General features: G+C 40.0%; 1 long non-coding RNA gene across 1 annotated transcript in view; it reads right to left on the bottom strand.

Moving 5' to 3' along the window:
• Nucleotides 1-16,776, bottom strand: part of LOC141738266 (uncharacterized) — a 72,799-nt gene that overhangs the window by 46,953 nt on the left and 9,070 nt on the right. The gene's annotated exons all lie outside the window — the stretch shown is intronic.

The raw sequence follows: 16,776 nt of genomic DNA, 5'->3' as shown, positions 1-16,776 counted from the left end.
ACTTTCTTATTAAAGCTTCAAAAGGATGCCAACATTTTCATATTTATCTCTTTAAATACCTGTATAAACCTAATTTATCCATTGCTTAAAAATACCGTGTCTTATCTCTTTTTGTGATCTGAAAGTCTATACAAAATTAATATTTAAAGAATAAGGCCAGTCTTCCCTCTTTAATAAGTAAAAGAGAGTTCATTATCATGCATTGTCTGTGCTTAAATCTCTATCTGTTGTTTTCAAGATGACACGTAACTCTTGAAGAAGTAAGCAGTAGAGTCACTCCCTCTTAGTCAGTCCTGCTGATTATACTTCATCCTTATCTCAATTGCTGGAGCACCCTTGCAATTAGCTGAGCATGGTCCTTCTTTCTGCAAGCCAGTCCCTGCCCCAGAAGAGTTACGGTCAAGGCAAAGAGAAGCTGATAAAAATACTCCTTATATGCACAACAAATAATCCAGTAGTGGCAAATATCATTTGACTCCGTGCTGTTTTTCTCTTTTTACTTGTATCTATTAACACGATTGTATCAGGGACAGCTTGTTCAGGAAGAGGATAGAAGATCAAGCGTGAAGGTTTGGGGAGAAGCTGGGGCAAAGAACCCATGGGCACAAGGGATGTAAAGTTAAGGGTAAATGGCCCAGGAAAAATGCAGGCAATGTTGACATTGTCATTACCGATATTGTGCCACATCTCATTGGCTTCTTCTTGCCGTTTCTGCACATGAAAAAAACCATTTTGACTGCTAAAATAATAACAGAAGCTATAGGCTCTGCGGTCTGGATTTATTCAGCTCTTCACAAGTCCTGCAGAAAAAAGGTAGGTAATTGCCGAAAATGCCAGGCAAGAACCCACTCTTCTCTGCACCAACAAAACACCTGCATGTCTGTAGAAGGGCTTTTGCACTCTTCAGTATGACGAAGTGGAAGATGGCAGATTGCAGAGTCCCTCCATGGAGAGGAGATTTTCTCTGCAGTGACACCATAGAAGTACTTTCTCTCACCATAACACAGTAGAGGAAGCAGGCCCCACTCCCAAGAAAGCTGGTGCACCATGATAACCTGATGCAATGGGAAGAATTTTCTGAAGAGAACAAGCAAGTAACTTTTTCATAGTGTATTTCATTGGTACATTTTGCAAGAACTGCTGGTAATCACAACTAAGGTAGGAGAGGCTAAAATCTCCTTATAGAATAAAAAGTGAACATATGAAAAATCAGGTTTGACTCTTCTAACAACACACACTTTTTTTTTCCATTTAGTAATAGACTCTGTACACACTAGTGAACATAAGTAGTGCCTTGCTAGACTATGAAAGAAAGCAAATTCTCTCACATCACATCGGTAGAACAGCATTCAAGTGTCTGATGTTATTTTTCCTTATGTTTTTATCAGACTGAGCGTTCTGCATCAACCGAGTATCCCAGCAAGTGGAAAGAGTGCAAAGTAGTTTTGTATAGACCTGCTAATATGTGTGAATCTGTTCCTTTTTTCCCTATTAAATAACAGTCCTGATGATTGTGCTTGGCAAGATTCTTTTTCTTTTACACTTTAAACTCATTAAATTTAATGAATGTATTAAAGGTCAGGGGCACAAAGGGAGCATTTACCACTATAGCACAATGTGAGAAAGGTGAAAAATATCAGCAATAATGAACACAGGCAAGAGACCTCTAACGACATTGCATTATTTCAGGCCATTTCTCCGCAATTTGAACTGTGTGTTTTGCTGAAAGTACAGCTAAGAAAAGTCTAAAACAAGGACACATAGCATACATTGCAACTAACCCATTATTAGAGGAAATCTAGAAGGAATAATTCAAATTTCTAGAACAAAAAGTACCAGTAGCAAGCCATAAGAGAAATAAGAAAGTGAGTGTGAGTATATATTACTACACAATTCTTCTCTTTTTTTTATTGCTTCCAAATCACAACTTCTAACATATTATGCAAAGACAAAAGAAAGCCAAGTTCAGAATACTAAAATGCCTTCTCTTTCAAAAAAAAAAAAAAAAAAAAAATTCGTAACACCTTGGAGAATTTGCTTGAGCTTACGAATTTCACCCAGCATGGTCTTTCAGGGTGTTTGCATAAAATTGCACTCTTCAGTTTGAATGTGGAGGTGGTTATCTTCTCTGCTGTGCTTTGCTCTTCTGAAGAACTTGAGCTCCATTGGAGAGGATGTGAAAAATATTTTTGCATAGCACAAGACTAGCTAAAATGGAGAACTCCAGTGACCATCTCTTTCTTAGACAGAATAGTTACCTGCTGGCAAATCAGGTTCTCAATGGGAACATCAAAGCTAGCGATAACTGAGCAGTGTGCTAAACGGTGGGGATGCTGATCACCTGAAGAGACTAACTTGATGAGAATCTAATAACACAACTGAAAAGATACTTGGGGAACACAGAGGTATAAAGCTTTCCTTTTTAACTCTGGGGCAGGCAAGGAAAGAAGTTCTCAACAGAGAGGAGGAGAAACTAATGATCTGGGGAAGAAATTATGTGCAGGAAGGGACTTGGGCATAGCTAGTGTCTCCACTGTTGGTATCAGGATCCTGACCCAGCTCCAAAGAAGACTCAAGAATGTGAGGAAACTAGTAACAAAGAAAGAAAAGGATCTCTGCTATCTCACTCTGAAATACACAGAAAAGGACTTAAAAAATATACCCTATTCAGGGCCAAGGAAAGCTTATGGGCACAAGAGTTTAAAATGGCAGGACTATGACCCAGTGGCCCAAGAAGAGATCAGATAAGGAAAATTTTACCAAGGGTGCAATACCATCCAAGTCACAATGATAAAAGCCAATGACTTGCAAGCAGAAAAAAATGTTGTAGCTGTCTGTATGTCCTCCCAGGACAAAGCCTACAAGAGCTTCTGTGGTTCCCTCATTGCTTTCTGTGCCCCCCACCTACGATGCCAAGCACAATCACCCCCAATCAACATACTCAACCTTCATCTTTGAGAAGGGAACACCCTAAATGATTGTGTGAAACTTCTATCAACACCTTATTGATATTACAGCCTCTTCCCTGCCCTGCTACATCGTGAACACGCTGTACAGCACAGTGAGAGAGCATGGAGCACACAGGGACACACCAAGAGCGGTAGTGGCAGAAACCACGCAGGATCAACCTTGTCTATCTTTAGTCAGGTAAAATTCAGGTGGCTAATCTAAGCCAGTCACTGAAGTTGACCATAACTCAAGGCAGCGGTCCTTAACACATTAAATATCATAAATAGTATATCATAAATATCATAAATAAACACATAAATATCATAAATAGTATCATTAAGTAGTATAAAGTAACACTAGAAATAGTTTAAATCAATAGAAACACATATTCAACAAAGCCAAAGTAAAACTTATACCCCAACATGGCTTTAGATGTGACAGGCAATAAGATGTTTGGAAAATTTTTGAGAAGAGGAATTAGGGGAAAAAACTGAACTGTGTTTTCCTGTGGAGAAAGCCATAAGCCAGACTACAAGGCTGACTGGAAGCTCCTAACATATATTTATGTCATTGTATGGATTAGGATAACCTGATGTTGGTAATAGCCATTAGTTTTATTTAAACAACTCTATATCGGAAATAAGAAGAATAAAAGCAGCACTTTGCTCTGCAGTGCCATTTCTTTTTCACTGATGTTATATCTGTAAAAACCTTGCCATCTGCAGATGCCCCATGGCTTTCCCTGACAAATCAGGCTTTGAGTTAAGGGAGTAGAAGTAAGAAGAGATTAGTTAGGCGAGATGAGCCATAAATGAACAAGGTAACTAATTTCCAGTTAACACTCCTCTAGCAGATTACTAAATTACTGCTGAAATTGTTTTTGAGCAATGGACTTCCATTAGCCACTCTTGTAAAATCAGACTCTTCCTGGTAATAGCAAATAAAACAGATCTAATCCTCAGACTGTAATGTCTGAGGCCAAACATCTCTTTTAATCTTCTTGATTGTCCTTAGAGAAGATTCTTTCTTTATTCCTCACAGAACAGTCAATGCTTTCCTCCCTCATCGGCTCCCACTCTTCCAAAATACTTCTTCCCATCATAAAGCAAGTTCTGATATTTTTAAAACCTAACTTGTAACACTGGAACAACTGCAAAAAGCGTAATAGCAGGAAGTGATGAAGCTCTGAAACCCTCAGGACTTAGAAAGGGAATGGCTTTCTTTGTTCATTAAAAATATTTCACGCTTGAAACCACTGAAATAAGACAACAGTAAAAGTGCTCACCACAAAGATTATACCTACCCCCAAAAAAGCATATACCTATTGCTGTCTGAGAGCGACATCATCACCTCTTTAACCATGCTTGATTGTAATCTATGCATGTGAAAAACTTGTAAGGGTCTGAAAGCAGCAAATTAAGAAGATACAAAAAAAAAGGAGGATTACTACATAAAGCATCCTGAGCACTGAGTGTGACTTCATTCAGTCTGAGGCACTCCAAAGGCCCTCCTTACCCAAAGTTCTTCTGAAGTATTTTTAATAGTCAAGGATAAATTGATCTCTCACAAGACGGGTCTCTGCTAGTCAGTGGAGGCAAGGAAATCCCTGATGTGTCTCCTCCCCTCCAGCTCACATACCAGACACTGGGGTCTTAGAAGCTGGACTGATTCAAGAGAAAGTTCCTAGTACTGATGAAAAACCACTCTGCTGAATACTTTATTTTTAAAAAGTAAAAGCTTTGTTCTCTTTTATTTCACAAGTCACCTGTGTTCTGGTTAGGTGAAGCTAAACAACAGTATAGAAAATATATGCACCTGTGGCTAAACTGAAGCATTTCTGGAAAAGCTCAAGGCCAGGAAAGTGTATTGCAGTCAATGTTAAAACCCACAGGATTCTGCTAGATATTCAAGGTGACAAATTGCCCCTTATATTGCTTTCATTGTGGTTTTGAAGAACTTACTGCATTTGCAGTCAAAGCTATTCTCAGAATTATACCGTGAAATATCTAAAATGCTTCCTTATTATTATGAATGGGTTTAATATTCAACAGATTATTATTTCCTGTTTTCTCTGTACTATTGCCTGTAAGTCAACTTCTTTTTTGCAGACTTCAGAAGCCTTCAGTGACCAGCATATCTGTAAGAATGATGTAACCTTTGAAACCGATAAAAACACAGAATGACAAGAATTTAAATAAATATGAATGTTCTAATTAACTGCACACACAAATGGTTAGAGTTCTCTTGCAGATCTGTCTTTTATGACTTTTCGAAAGTTGTAAAAATGTTGGCATAACATACGCAGAATGTCAGCAGTGTGTGATAAGGGCAGTGTAGCATCTATAAAACACTGATGATGAACCTGTACAGGAGCTTCTTGTTTTCTAGGCAGGAGGTTTTCTGAACAGGCAGGATGCTGTGGATCAGAAGCTGCCATTTCATGCTTCAGCTCTATGGCAAACGTTTTACAGGGAAGCAGCTGTCTTCCTTCTTTCTCAAAGGAGGCCGATATGAAACAAAAAGCACGTAAGCATCTCTGTCTGTGGTCGTTTCCCAGTTAGCAGACAAGGTTATCACTTTAGTTACTGGATCCAAGAGGTTGCTGCTCCTTCTGTCTCAGATAGTGTTATTTCTGATCAGCCTTCAGTGTTTTAAATTGAGAGAGTTAAATCCTTCCTAAAAGCATCTGTTTAGGGATAATTTTGGTTTTATTCCTGAGGATGACCTCTTTAAATTTGCAGTGACTGAATATCTGCTAAGCACCCAAGCAGTTGCTTTACCTGCTTTTTAAAATATTACCACCTCTTCTTGTGTCTCCGCAGATAGGAGTGTCATTGCTGGACCTGGCTTTGTTTGTCTTAAAAGCCTGAATCTTCCTACTCTTCCTTCCTATCCACACACGTGCTGTGGTTTAACCCCAGCTGGCAACTAAGCACCGCAGAGCTGCTCACTCACTGCCCTCTGCTCCCCCTGCCCCGGGCTGGGCTGGGGATGAGAATCAGAAGAGTAAAAGTGAGAAAACTCATGAGCTGAGATAAAAACAGTTTAATAGGTAAAGCAAAAAGCCATGCATGCAAGCAAAGCAAAAGAAGGAATTCATTCACTGCTTCCCATCAGCAGGCAGGTGTTCAGCCATCTCCAGGAAAGCAGGGCTCCATCATGCATAATGGTTACTTGGGAAGACAAACACCATAACTCCAAATGTCCCCCCCTTCCTTCTTCTCCCCCAGCTTTATATACTGAACATGACATCATATGGTGTCAATATCCCTATGGTCAGTTGGGGTCAGCTGTCCCAGCTGTGTCCCCTTCCAACTTCTCGTGCGCCCCCAGCCTACTCGCTGGTGGAGCGGTGTGAGGAGCAGAAAAGGCCTTGGCTCTGCTTAAGCGCTGCTCAGCAATAATGAAAACATCTCTGCATTATCAACACTGTTTTCAACACAAATCCAAAACATAGCCCCGTACTAGCTATTATGAAGAAAATTAACTCTATCCTAGCCAAAACCAGCACAATCAAGGTTTCCAGTACTGAACTAGTCCTCTGTAACATACACCAGCTGAGTCACCTTTCTCATCCACTTGCTTCTTTTTTGGCAAGATTTGAAATTAAAGAGGGTCCTTAGGCTACCTCAGTGGCAAAAATTTGCCATGAGACAGATTTTCCCAATAAAGAAGATGATGATATATGTACATAGCGCCAAACTGTGTCACTGCCTATGAAAAGGTATTAGCTGAGGAGGGATGGGACTGAGAGAAATCAGATTAAATAATTTTTTGCTGGTGGGTTGGGGTTTTTGTTTTGGTTTGGTTTTTTTGGTTGGGGTTTTGTGGGGTTTTTTTGGTCCCTTTAGTGCTTGACTGCAGCGTAGCTGCATGATTGCACTTCACAGGCAGGGTGAAAGTCTGACTCACTAATGCGTCATTAATTTGACAGAATCTGACTCAGGATTTGACTGTATACTGCTTAGAGGCTGTCTGTTCCAAAGTGTGGTGAAAATCTGACTGAAAAAAATCTCACAAGGAAGAGACAGCTTCTCCTTTGCATCCTTCTTTTCCCCTACTCTTCAATTTCCTTTAAGATCTCATTTTCCACTTTGGCGTTTCTTTCCTTTGATCTTTCTCCCCTTCAGCAATCCAGGTTTCCACTAAAACTCTTGACATCTATTGAAATGGCCCATTTATAGCCACTCTGAAAACTGCCATTTAGCAAGGAATAATGGGAGAAGTTCTAGTATACCTCATACAGACGATAATGAGCCTCTAATTAGGTGTGAGAAACGATCTGAGGGCATGGGTTTGGATAGAATTTCACCACACAGTGAAAGACATGCTTCTTCATCTACGTCTACCTCTTCTATGACTCCACTGGGAACTCCTATTCCAAGAAAGCATGATTTGGTCTTTTCTCTTTAGTCAGTTAAAGGCAAATATTGTGTAGCCATGAGAGGATGTGCACATTCACCTCTGAGGGTGGGATTCTGGTCATCGTGCTCCTGATCAGGCAATGAGATCTGACATTTGATAGATGTTGATCATCTATCACCAGTCAGACTGAAAAACTGTGCCTCCTCAAACTTTCTGAGTAATGTTCATATTTTAATACAATCTTTACGCTTCTAAGCACCTAAAGAAGTAAACACACATCCTCTCTCTCCCCGTGCCATTACAGTACGCCCCGAGGAGCGGCTGTTTACCCAGGGTAGAAATACAGGTGCCATTTCTGTGCACCAGCATTTGTTATACAGGGACTCAAAGGGCCAGGCAGGACTCAGTCTTGCAATTCAAAACAGGACATGAAAAATTGTTCCTCCTACACAGGAAAAAAAACCTGTCCCACAGTCTCTTATGCTCTGGACCCTCTTCCCTAAGCTCCCTCCTCTCTCACCACTTCTGCCCTGCAGGTGTGGATTACAGACAGGGAGAGAGTCCTTCCATTAATTAAGGCATTGGTCCATGATCCAACCCCGTGTTCAGTCCACCTTTCTCCCATGCTATTAATGCCAGTCATAGAATCATAAAATTATTTGGGTTGGAAGGGACCTTAAAGATCATCTAGTTCCAACCCCCTTGCCATGGGCAGGGACACCACCCACTAGACCAATTGTTCATCCAGCCTGGTCTTGAACACCTCCAGGGATGGGGCATCCACAACTTCTCTGGGCAACCTGTTCCAGTGTCTCACCACCTTCACAGTAAAGCATTTCTTCTGAATACCTACTCTAAATCTACCCTCTTTCAGTTTAAAATCGTTACCCTTCATCCTATCACTACACGTCCTAATAAAAAGTCCCTCCCCCACCTTTCCTGTAGGCCCCCTTTAGGTAATGGAAGGCTGCTATAAGGTCTCCCCGGAGCCTTCTCTTCTCCAAGTTGAACAACCCCAACTCTCAGCCTGTCTTCACAGGAGAGGTGGTGCAGCCTTCTCAGCATCTTCGTGGCCCTTCTCTGGACTTGCTCCAAAAGGTCCATGTCCTTCTTACATTGGGAGTCCCAGAGCTGAACGCAGTACTCCAAATACACACAACTGTTGCAGGATTTCTGCTCGTGGTGGAACTTGACAGACTTCACAGTAGCTGCCAAGTGGCTGGTGGCCCACACTACTGTAGGTCAGAGCTGTTCCTGGGATCAGAAAGTTTTTTTTGTAATGATCTTCAGTTCCCTGGGACAGATGGGAGAAAGGAGAGGGATATCTTTCATTCCCATCCCAGATGCACATCAGTCACTTACACTGAGGCAGGAGGAGATATGCTAAGGTATATGAATGCTAGCAGTGCAACACAACTAAAATGAAGTGAGAACATGACAACAAATACCAGCTCCACACCTGCCTTGGCTTTACAACCAGACTTTCAGACTCAGTGTGATCCCAGCATTTAAACTACGGACCTGGGGGAGATACATTCATGTAGGAACTGTACATATTGATCATGCTGCCCTACCTGGAACTTCAGTTTCCTCTACCTGTTCTACAGAAGCAGTCACCGAAAATGGGGGAGGCTGGGGACATGGTCTGTGGGACAGAGGGAGCACAGTCTGTGCTCCTGAGCCCTTTGGCTACAAATTAGAAGTGCAAGATACTGGCACTGTAGTGACTGAAATACCCCTACTGTTATTTTACAGGAAAGCAGGAAGATTCCCTCTGCCATCATTTTGCACAGGGCTTCTCTGTGCATAGCCCTCCCCGCTTCCCTTGAACAGGAAGGAAACCCCACACCTAAGTGCTTTTTTCTGAGGCTAAAAGGCATCTGAGGGGATATGCAAAGACTAAAAAGCTCAAGAAAGCCGTATTAATTAATTCTGAGCCATAAAACAAAACAAACAAAAAGGAGCAAAACACAAGTTCTAAGAATGAGATACAGCCTCAACATTTCTCATGCTCAATGCAATGCTCAGGAGCGGAGATTTATCTTAGGAAATTTAAAACAGTATTTCCAAAACCATTCTTCACTTATTGCAGATCAATTTGTTTCCACCAGGGCTGACTAACTGCTGACATTCCAGCTTGTCAGAAGTTTCCACAAGAAGAGCCATGAGTCAAAGGATGCATGCAATCTCAGTGACTCCTGCCAATGGCTTAAAAAATTAGAAAAAGATAAGATGTCCTAGGATACAGAGAAAAAATATCTTATTTGGTTCTCATTTCTGGTATCTAACACACATCTGTTGTTTGTGAAAATTATGTGGGTAAGTACTTGGTTTCTTAATACCACGTATATGAAAATTTTTGTCCCAGTACTAGAGGAATAGGACTCAGACCTCTTAGATGTTAGCAAAGTAAAACATAGTCTTTATTCACAAGAAGATGGGCTGTGATTTTTCCCCAGGAAAAAAGTAGGATTAAAAATATTACCTTGTATTTAATTAAATGTTTTTGAAAATTTAGGACGGGAGAAGGCTTGCATCAAAAAGTCTAAAAATAAGACCTTCCTAGGCAACTAATACAGGAAAGAAGACAGAGATAAAAATTAACCGCAGAAAAAATAAAAAATAAAAAAAAGAGAAAACACTACAAGAAATAATTGTAGATCTTAAATAAGAGTGGATGGAAGGACATGTACTGAGATGGTTATAACACTTTACTGCTTCAGAATTTTTACTCAATGAGCCTTGAAAAGTACAAAGCTATGAAAAGTCTTATGGAGTATGTTTGAAGAGAAAGAAAATATTATTTTCACTGCACCTTAAGGAAAACACTGCCAACACTACTCCACGGGCCTCTGTGAGAAGGTCACCCCACTTTTTTGTCGCTATTCCAGGAAAAAAAAAAAAAAAAGCAAAGCTCCAGAAGTTTTTTGTTTTCTCTTTCCATAAGAACACTTACTTCCCAGTAATTTCATTTTAATAATACACGATGAGAAACCTGCACAAATAATTTCTGTGAAATGTTCAATCTGACAGTCTGTGTGCATGTTATTTCCAAGATTTTTTTCCACAGTGCAAGATACTCAGGAAGCCACATACCATTTTTTTCAGCTTTCAAGTCATTCTATGTAGTAGAATAGAAGAATGCCAAAAAACAGCAAATGATAAGGAACGATGTTAAATACCGAGCAAAAAAAGGAAGAATGAAGGACAGTTGAGCTGAAACCTCCCACCAGCTTCTAGAGTATCCTGTCTTTCTCATCTAGTCAGGCCACAAAGTGCAGCCCTCTTCAAAATGCTCTACAGGAATAAATGGACAGTTTGAGTTGGGTTGAAGTCAGTGGTATTCAACAAACAGCTTGCCCCATCTGTCTTCATAAGATTTGTATTCAAATAATATTCCCACTGCTAGATATCAATCCCAGTAGAGGTTAGTTTTTAAAATCAACTAATTAGGCATAAAAGACAGGCATTACCATCAGCCCCAAAATACACAACACTGGTTACAATACCTAAAAATAATATTGTAAACATTTAGTTGCTCTCTGAGTGCTTCAGTTTTTGTACTTGCTTTATGAATCTAATTTTTTTCTGTGCAGTCATGAGACCTCAACATTATTTTTCTTTTTGAGTTGACAGCTAATGTTCTCCTGTAGATCAGCTTACTGCTCCTGCTTGGGCTTTCAGTCTGAAAGACCATCAAAAGGCAAAAAAGCTTGCCACAGAAACATGGGAGTCATCAGTATCCTATGAAACATGAAAGTCAATTCTGCACAGTGGGCTTCTTTAGCCAGTGCCAGGCAACATTTTTTTATTCAGGAGAAAGTCAGATAATTACATTTAAAGCAGAATACTTAGGAGGATACTCCCAGGAAGCAATCTCTAAGAGACTAGAGGTTATATTAACAGTCTAAACATATCTTTTTCCACAAAGAAACATTGCTTCATGCTGTTGAAACTGTGTACACAGAAATTACAAGGAGGAACTGAACATTTAATTAAAGCATAAATGTCAATGTGAAGAAAAAGAGAAACATGGCAGCAGGAATGAGGAGATTAAAACATACCCTTGTATTCCATCCACAGCTTTTGGTGCTTAACAAGTCCAATAAACACTTTAGATAATGGGGCACTGCTAACCAGCTCAGCAGGCTTTCTGGCACCTGTTTGAGATCAGGAGACCTCATTCCTCTTGTTTACTGACAGAAATCTAAGTCACAACAGGATTTTGGACTAGGTCCTTCTCATTGCATGCTACTTGTAATAAAGTGGTTCCTCCACACCAAGGTCTAACCCCCACTATTCTAGGTTCTGTGTATTCACATAGAGAGCTTGCCCATGTCCTGAATAGTCTATTCTCTACATAAATTAGCTAAAGACATTAATATTATTAATCAATTTCACAGATGAGGAATTTAAGCAGATGAAGAATTTCAGCAGGGAAATTAAGGGACATGACAAAGGCCAAGTGGAAAAATCCATGATTGAGCCCAACTATATTGAATCCAAGGCCTTTAATACGAGCTCATTCTTTGCATCCTTAGGTTGGTAAGGGCTCTGCTGCCAGTAGGTAGCTTCCATACAGAGCAAATTAACATTTATTTTCAGTGCTGTAGATAGAAGAGAAAACCACAGGGAAAGAAAGAAAAAATATTCTTCTCTATAGAGGTATCACAGTCATATTCATTAATATCTGCTGTCTTGAACTTACTCCTAGCAATTTTCTGACTCTTTTTGGCACAGAGACAATCAAAGATGTTATAGACAGTAAACAGAATTGTGTTTCCTACAATCAGACCACTACATGCACTGCTGCTATGCTGTTACATATGCACGTGCTCTGTGTGAACTCACAAAGGAGTGAGCAGGGTATTTATGAAAGTTAATAGAAGAATTATGTTTCTCTTACGAACAGCCTGCCTCTTGAGTGCTTACTAAAACATCATATGCACATAAATCATGTATCTCTATTAATTTAGATTTATAGTCAACATGTTAGTAGCCACCCTTCCAAATAGCTATAGGCACTCACATATTATGAGCAATCTGTAGTGTTAGAATGGTAACAGCAAAATAAAAAAAGCCTACATTTTTCATATAAATGCATTTGTCATTGAGAAAAACTAACATTCAACACTGTATAGAACGCCTATCCCAGGAATATCAAGTATCCAACCCAAAAAAATTCTTGCAGGGAAAACCTTACCATACACCACTTCTCATTTAAAACTGAGGTTTTCAGGTAAAATGGCTCAGGTATGTGGGACAGACAGAATCTCTCAAGTAGATTATTTGAAACATTACGGGTTAAAACTGAGGGTCTGAACTCTTAACTGAAAAACAAGCAGCCTACTCTGACCATATCCTGAGGATGAAACCCTATTTCAGGAAATCAGCCTCTGTGGTTTTGTCACCATCAGCTGTAAACAGCACCAAAGTGAACCTACCCATTGCAATGACATCACTAATGAGCCAGTCTTCAAAGCTACAGCAAAGATGAAATCTTGAATAAAATGGCTGTGCTATTTTTTTCAGATGCACGTTAAAAGATGGGGTTTAGCTGAAGTAACTTCTTGGTTATCTAACAGTAACTCCGCTTCTCCATGAGAGAATTGTGTTTGAATAGTCTGTGAGCAGAAGCTTTTACAAAGAAGACAGACAGATCTTGTCTGGAAATCTTCAGAAATAAAATAACGTCTTGTCTTCTAAAGAATGTTATTGTTCAGTACAAGAAGAAATATTGTTTCTAATTGTCTCACAATGTCCCCAAAGGGGACATCTGACTGTAAAACCAGGGCAGCTACCATATTTCATACCTCTTCCTCAGAGTGCATTTGCCCTGCCCTGCTCCAGGAAAAGATAACTTTCCACCTTGAAGCATCCCCAGCCACCTAAGCTTATATTCCCACCATCATGTACGGGCCACTCATTCCCTGGCTTCCAAAATGTCAGACCACTTGTTTTCTGGAGTTTTTTCATTTTGACCTATGCAATCATTTGTGTTTATTCTTCAAAGTTGCGACTGCAGCTCCTGGAGACATACTCAGACTTGCTTTAAGGTAAACCGAGTCTGTCTTAACAGTCTGGTGAGAAGCCCATGATGAAAATCAGACCCACAATTGTGATTCCAAGTCTTTTTTTTACCCCAGATAATAAGGAGTCATTTCCATGACCCAGAAGGAAACACAACTTTTAAGAGAAAGAGAGCGCTTAAATCTGTGAGTGAGGGTTAAATCATCCATTGAGTGAAGAATGGGAAATACTTATCAGGCTAGGTAGATGAGTCATTTTTGGACAAAGTCAAGGATTAAACAAGAGTTAAAGAAGTCCTAAATAAATAACACAAAGAGAAGAATTATGAATTTTACAAAAATAGAGTAGGAGTTTGACGCGTGTTAGGTGTTCCAATAAACAGTTTAAATAAGTAACGCTGCAGTAAATAAAGACAAGAAGTCGGAAATGGCAAAGTAAACTTGAGGGGACAATCGGTTCAGAGAGGCTGAATCAGTATTTAGGATAATGCTGCTTCTTTATTTTTTTTGGTGTAGAAAAGCTGAGTTTAAGAATCGAGAACAGGCTCTGCCAAGGCTACAGCTTGACTCAGCAAACACCAACTCCAGATATCAACTCTAGTAGAAGCCTTCAGCTGGATAAGCATGAGCTCCTCCTCAGGGCAAGGTTTCTTTCATGGACATAGTGTTGAACGCAGCATCCCATTTTATGAAGAACTGTGTCAGAGCTGCATAAACGGTTGAAAGTTATATAAAACACAATAAGGTTTTTCTGGATCGTCTCTTTCCAGTACAACGTTCTTCTGTCTTCTTTTTGTGGTAATGCTAAACATTCGGAAATTATAGGTGCTTTGTTAGACTTCCTGATGCTAATTGAGTGAAAGTATGAAGATGATCGGAGGGCTAGAACACCTCTCCTATGAAGACAGTCTGAGAGAGCTGGTGGTGTTCAGCCTGGAGAAGAGAAGGCTCCAGGGACACCTCATAGCAGCCTCCCAGGGGGCTTACAGAAAGATGGGGAGGGACCCTTTATCAGGGAGTGTAGTGGTAGGTAGAGGGGTAACTGTTTTAAATTGAAAGAGGGTAGATTTAGACCAGATATTAGGAAGAAATGCTTTATTGTGAGGGTGGTGAGGCACTGGAACAGGTTGCCCAGAGAAGTTGTGGGTGCCCCATCCCTGGAAGTGTTCAAGGCCAGGCTGGATGGGGCTTTGAGCAGCCTGGTCTAGTGGAGGGAGTCCCTGCCCTTGGCAGAGGGGTTGGAACTAGATGATCTTTAAGGTCCCTTCCAACCCAAATCATTCTATGACTCTATGATATGAATAAAACTCACAATAAGACATTTCTGGCATCTGATATCAGTTATTTCCCTTCTGAAGGTAAACATGGCAGTGGTAAAATTGTCTAGCCTCATCGCAATGAAAACCAATCTGTTATTCTCCTTTGTTAATAGCTTGTCACCAACTGCTTCTTACAGGCCAAATACCAAGCAGGTCCCCAGCCACCCACTCTGTTAGTGCACATAACACTTGCAAATGATAATTTATCTGGTGGTCATATGTGGAATTGTCTCATTTTGCCAGTTCACATCTGGCCTTGTACATGTAAATAGGAGCAAGAGCAATTTTAATAATACAAAATTAGAAATAACTCTGAAGAATGATCACTAGTAATTCAAACTGTTGCCTCCAGAGATGCAACCTCATGTTGCCTAGAGTTACTGGCACAGCCTCTGGCAGGGAAGAAAGCATATATCTCCATCCTCCCAAGGCTAGTCTCCGCAATAGAAGTATGCAGGTATTTAGTAATCCTCCTAAGTGACTGAGCCAATTCTCTACTCCAAAGTAGCTTTATAAAGCCCTAATTCTCCAATAATAAAGCTATCATAATGTACTGCTTTTTCTTGGAAGAAAATAATACAATGAATTCAGAATTCTTAATTTCCCCACTTTGGACCCTTACAATAACAAAACAGTGTGGAATAAAGATATATAATAGATATATGCTACTGCAAAGCCTTGATACTCTAGAAGAGAATTCATTGTCCAACTTCAGTAAAGAAAGAAAAACTGAACCATGGACTGAAAAAGCACTAATATGCACATTTCTCATTCAGGCCCTGAAAATCTCAGGTCTGTAATTAAAGGTCATATCCGAGACATAAAAAGTTCTGGACATTATTAGTAGAACTCAGGTGTTTAGTACCATCTTACCTTAGTACACAGAGTAATAGCACCAATCCTCAAGCTTTTCCAACCCCAAGCAGGTTCCCAAAGGTGTCTAGTGCCAGACATCTGTGATTAGGCAGCTGAATTCCCTGCTTAGGAATGGAAACTTCAAGTACAAGTGGGATACAGGATGTTATGATTGCTCTTTAACTCTTCTGCAAGAGGACAATTTGGTCGTGGCTATTGTCAAAACAACTTAGAAAATGCACACCTAGGATCTCCAGTGTATCCAGGCATTGAACTCCTTTATATGTAGAGAGGCAGGACAGGTTGGGTATTTTCCCTCTGAAGGATGGAATACCTTGGGTAATTGTTACCCAAGGTGATGTTTCTGGTGAAGTCAACAAAGTTTGCATCCAAGTGTGTGATTCATTACAGACCAGAGTAGAATCAATATTTTAAAAAAACCCCAATGCTAATGTAAGATGAAAATAAGATTTTCTTTCAGGACTCTACCAGTACTTAGCTGAGGCAGAAACAATGGCAGTGAGCAATTATCAACATTTTTTTAACACCAAAAGGATAAAAAAGGAATGTTTTGTTTTCGCTACACTAATTTTACTCTCTTCAAGAAGAATTCAATGTAGTATTGGAGAATGATATTCTCCAGCAAGTAAACTTGCTACTATTTATAGTATCGCAGTTTTACATTTCAGTTTGATCACAAACACCTTTTCCATCCATTGCTGGAGGCTAAGAAATGATTCAAAGGAAATTTTTGAAGCAGGTCCTTTGCAGGCTGTCAGAGCACACTGTAGTGTTTTGAAAAGTGCATGTGTGAGAGCAAATGGACATGTGGTTGTGGGTGTGAATATCATTCCTTGCAAAGCCTCTCTCCTCTTCCAAAGCTATCTGACAAAGGACAGGCACTTTTAATAATACCTCTTGTTGCCAACATCATTTTACACCTCTTCTATTTCAGGGCATGCAAAACGTGTTGCTATTACACTACTCGATGGATTTCAGAGTGGTTCCACTTTGGAAAAGAGGCAAAAGAAACAAAATCATTTTACTACTTTCACTTGGCTGCCAGAGGGTATTTTGAGACATTTTGTAACCAGATAGTCTCAGAGGTTTCAATGAAGGGAAGAAAGAAAATAGATCTTCAATGAAATGTAAGGATTGAAATATCATTCAGGGTATTTTCCTGCGCTGACTGAGCTCATATGCACGGGTGACTGAAAAAAGTCATTAAAAAGATGGGCCTCAACTGCCTTATGAAGTCA

The sequence above is a fragment of the Larus michahellis genome, chromosome 2 (genome assembly GCF_964199755.1).
Source record: "Larus michahellis chromosome 2, bLarMic1.1, whole genome shotgun sequence".
Lineage (NCBI taxonomy): Eukaryota > Metazoa > Chordata > Aves > Charadriiformes > Laridae > Larus > Larus michahellis.
This window is presented reverse-complemented; position numbering and strand designations above follow the sequence as displayed.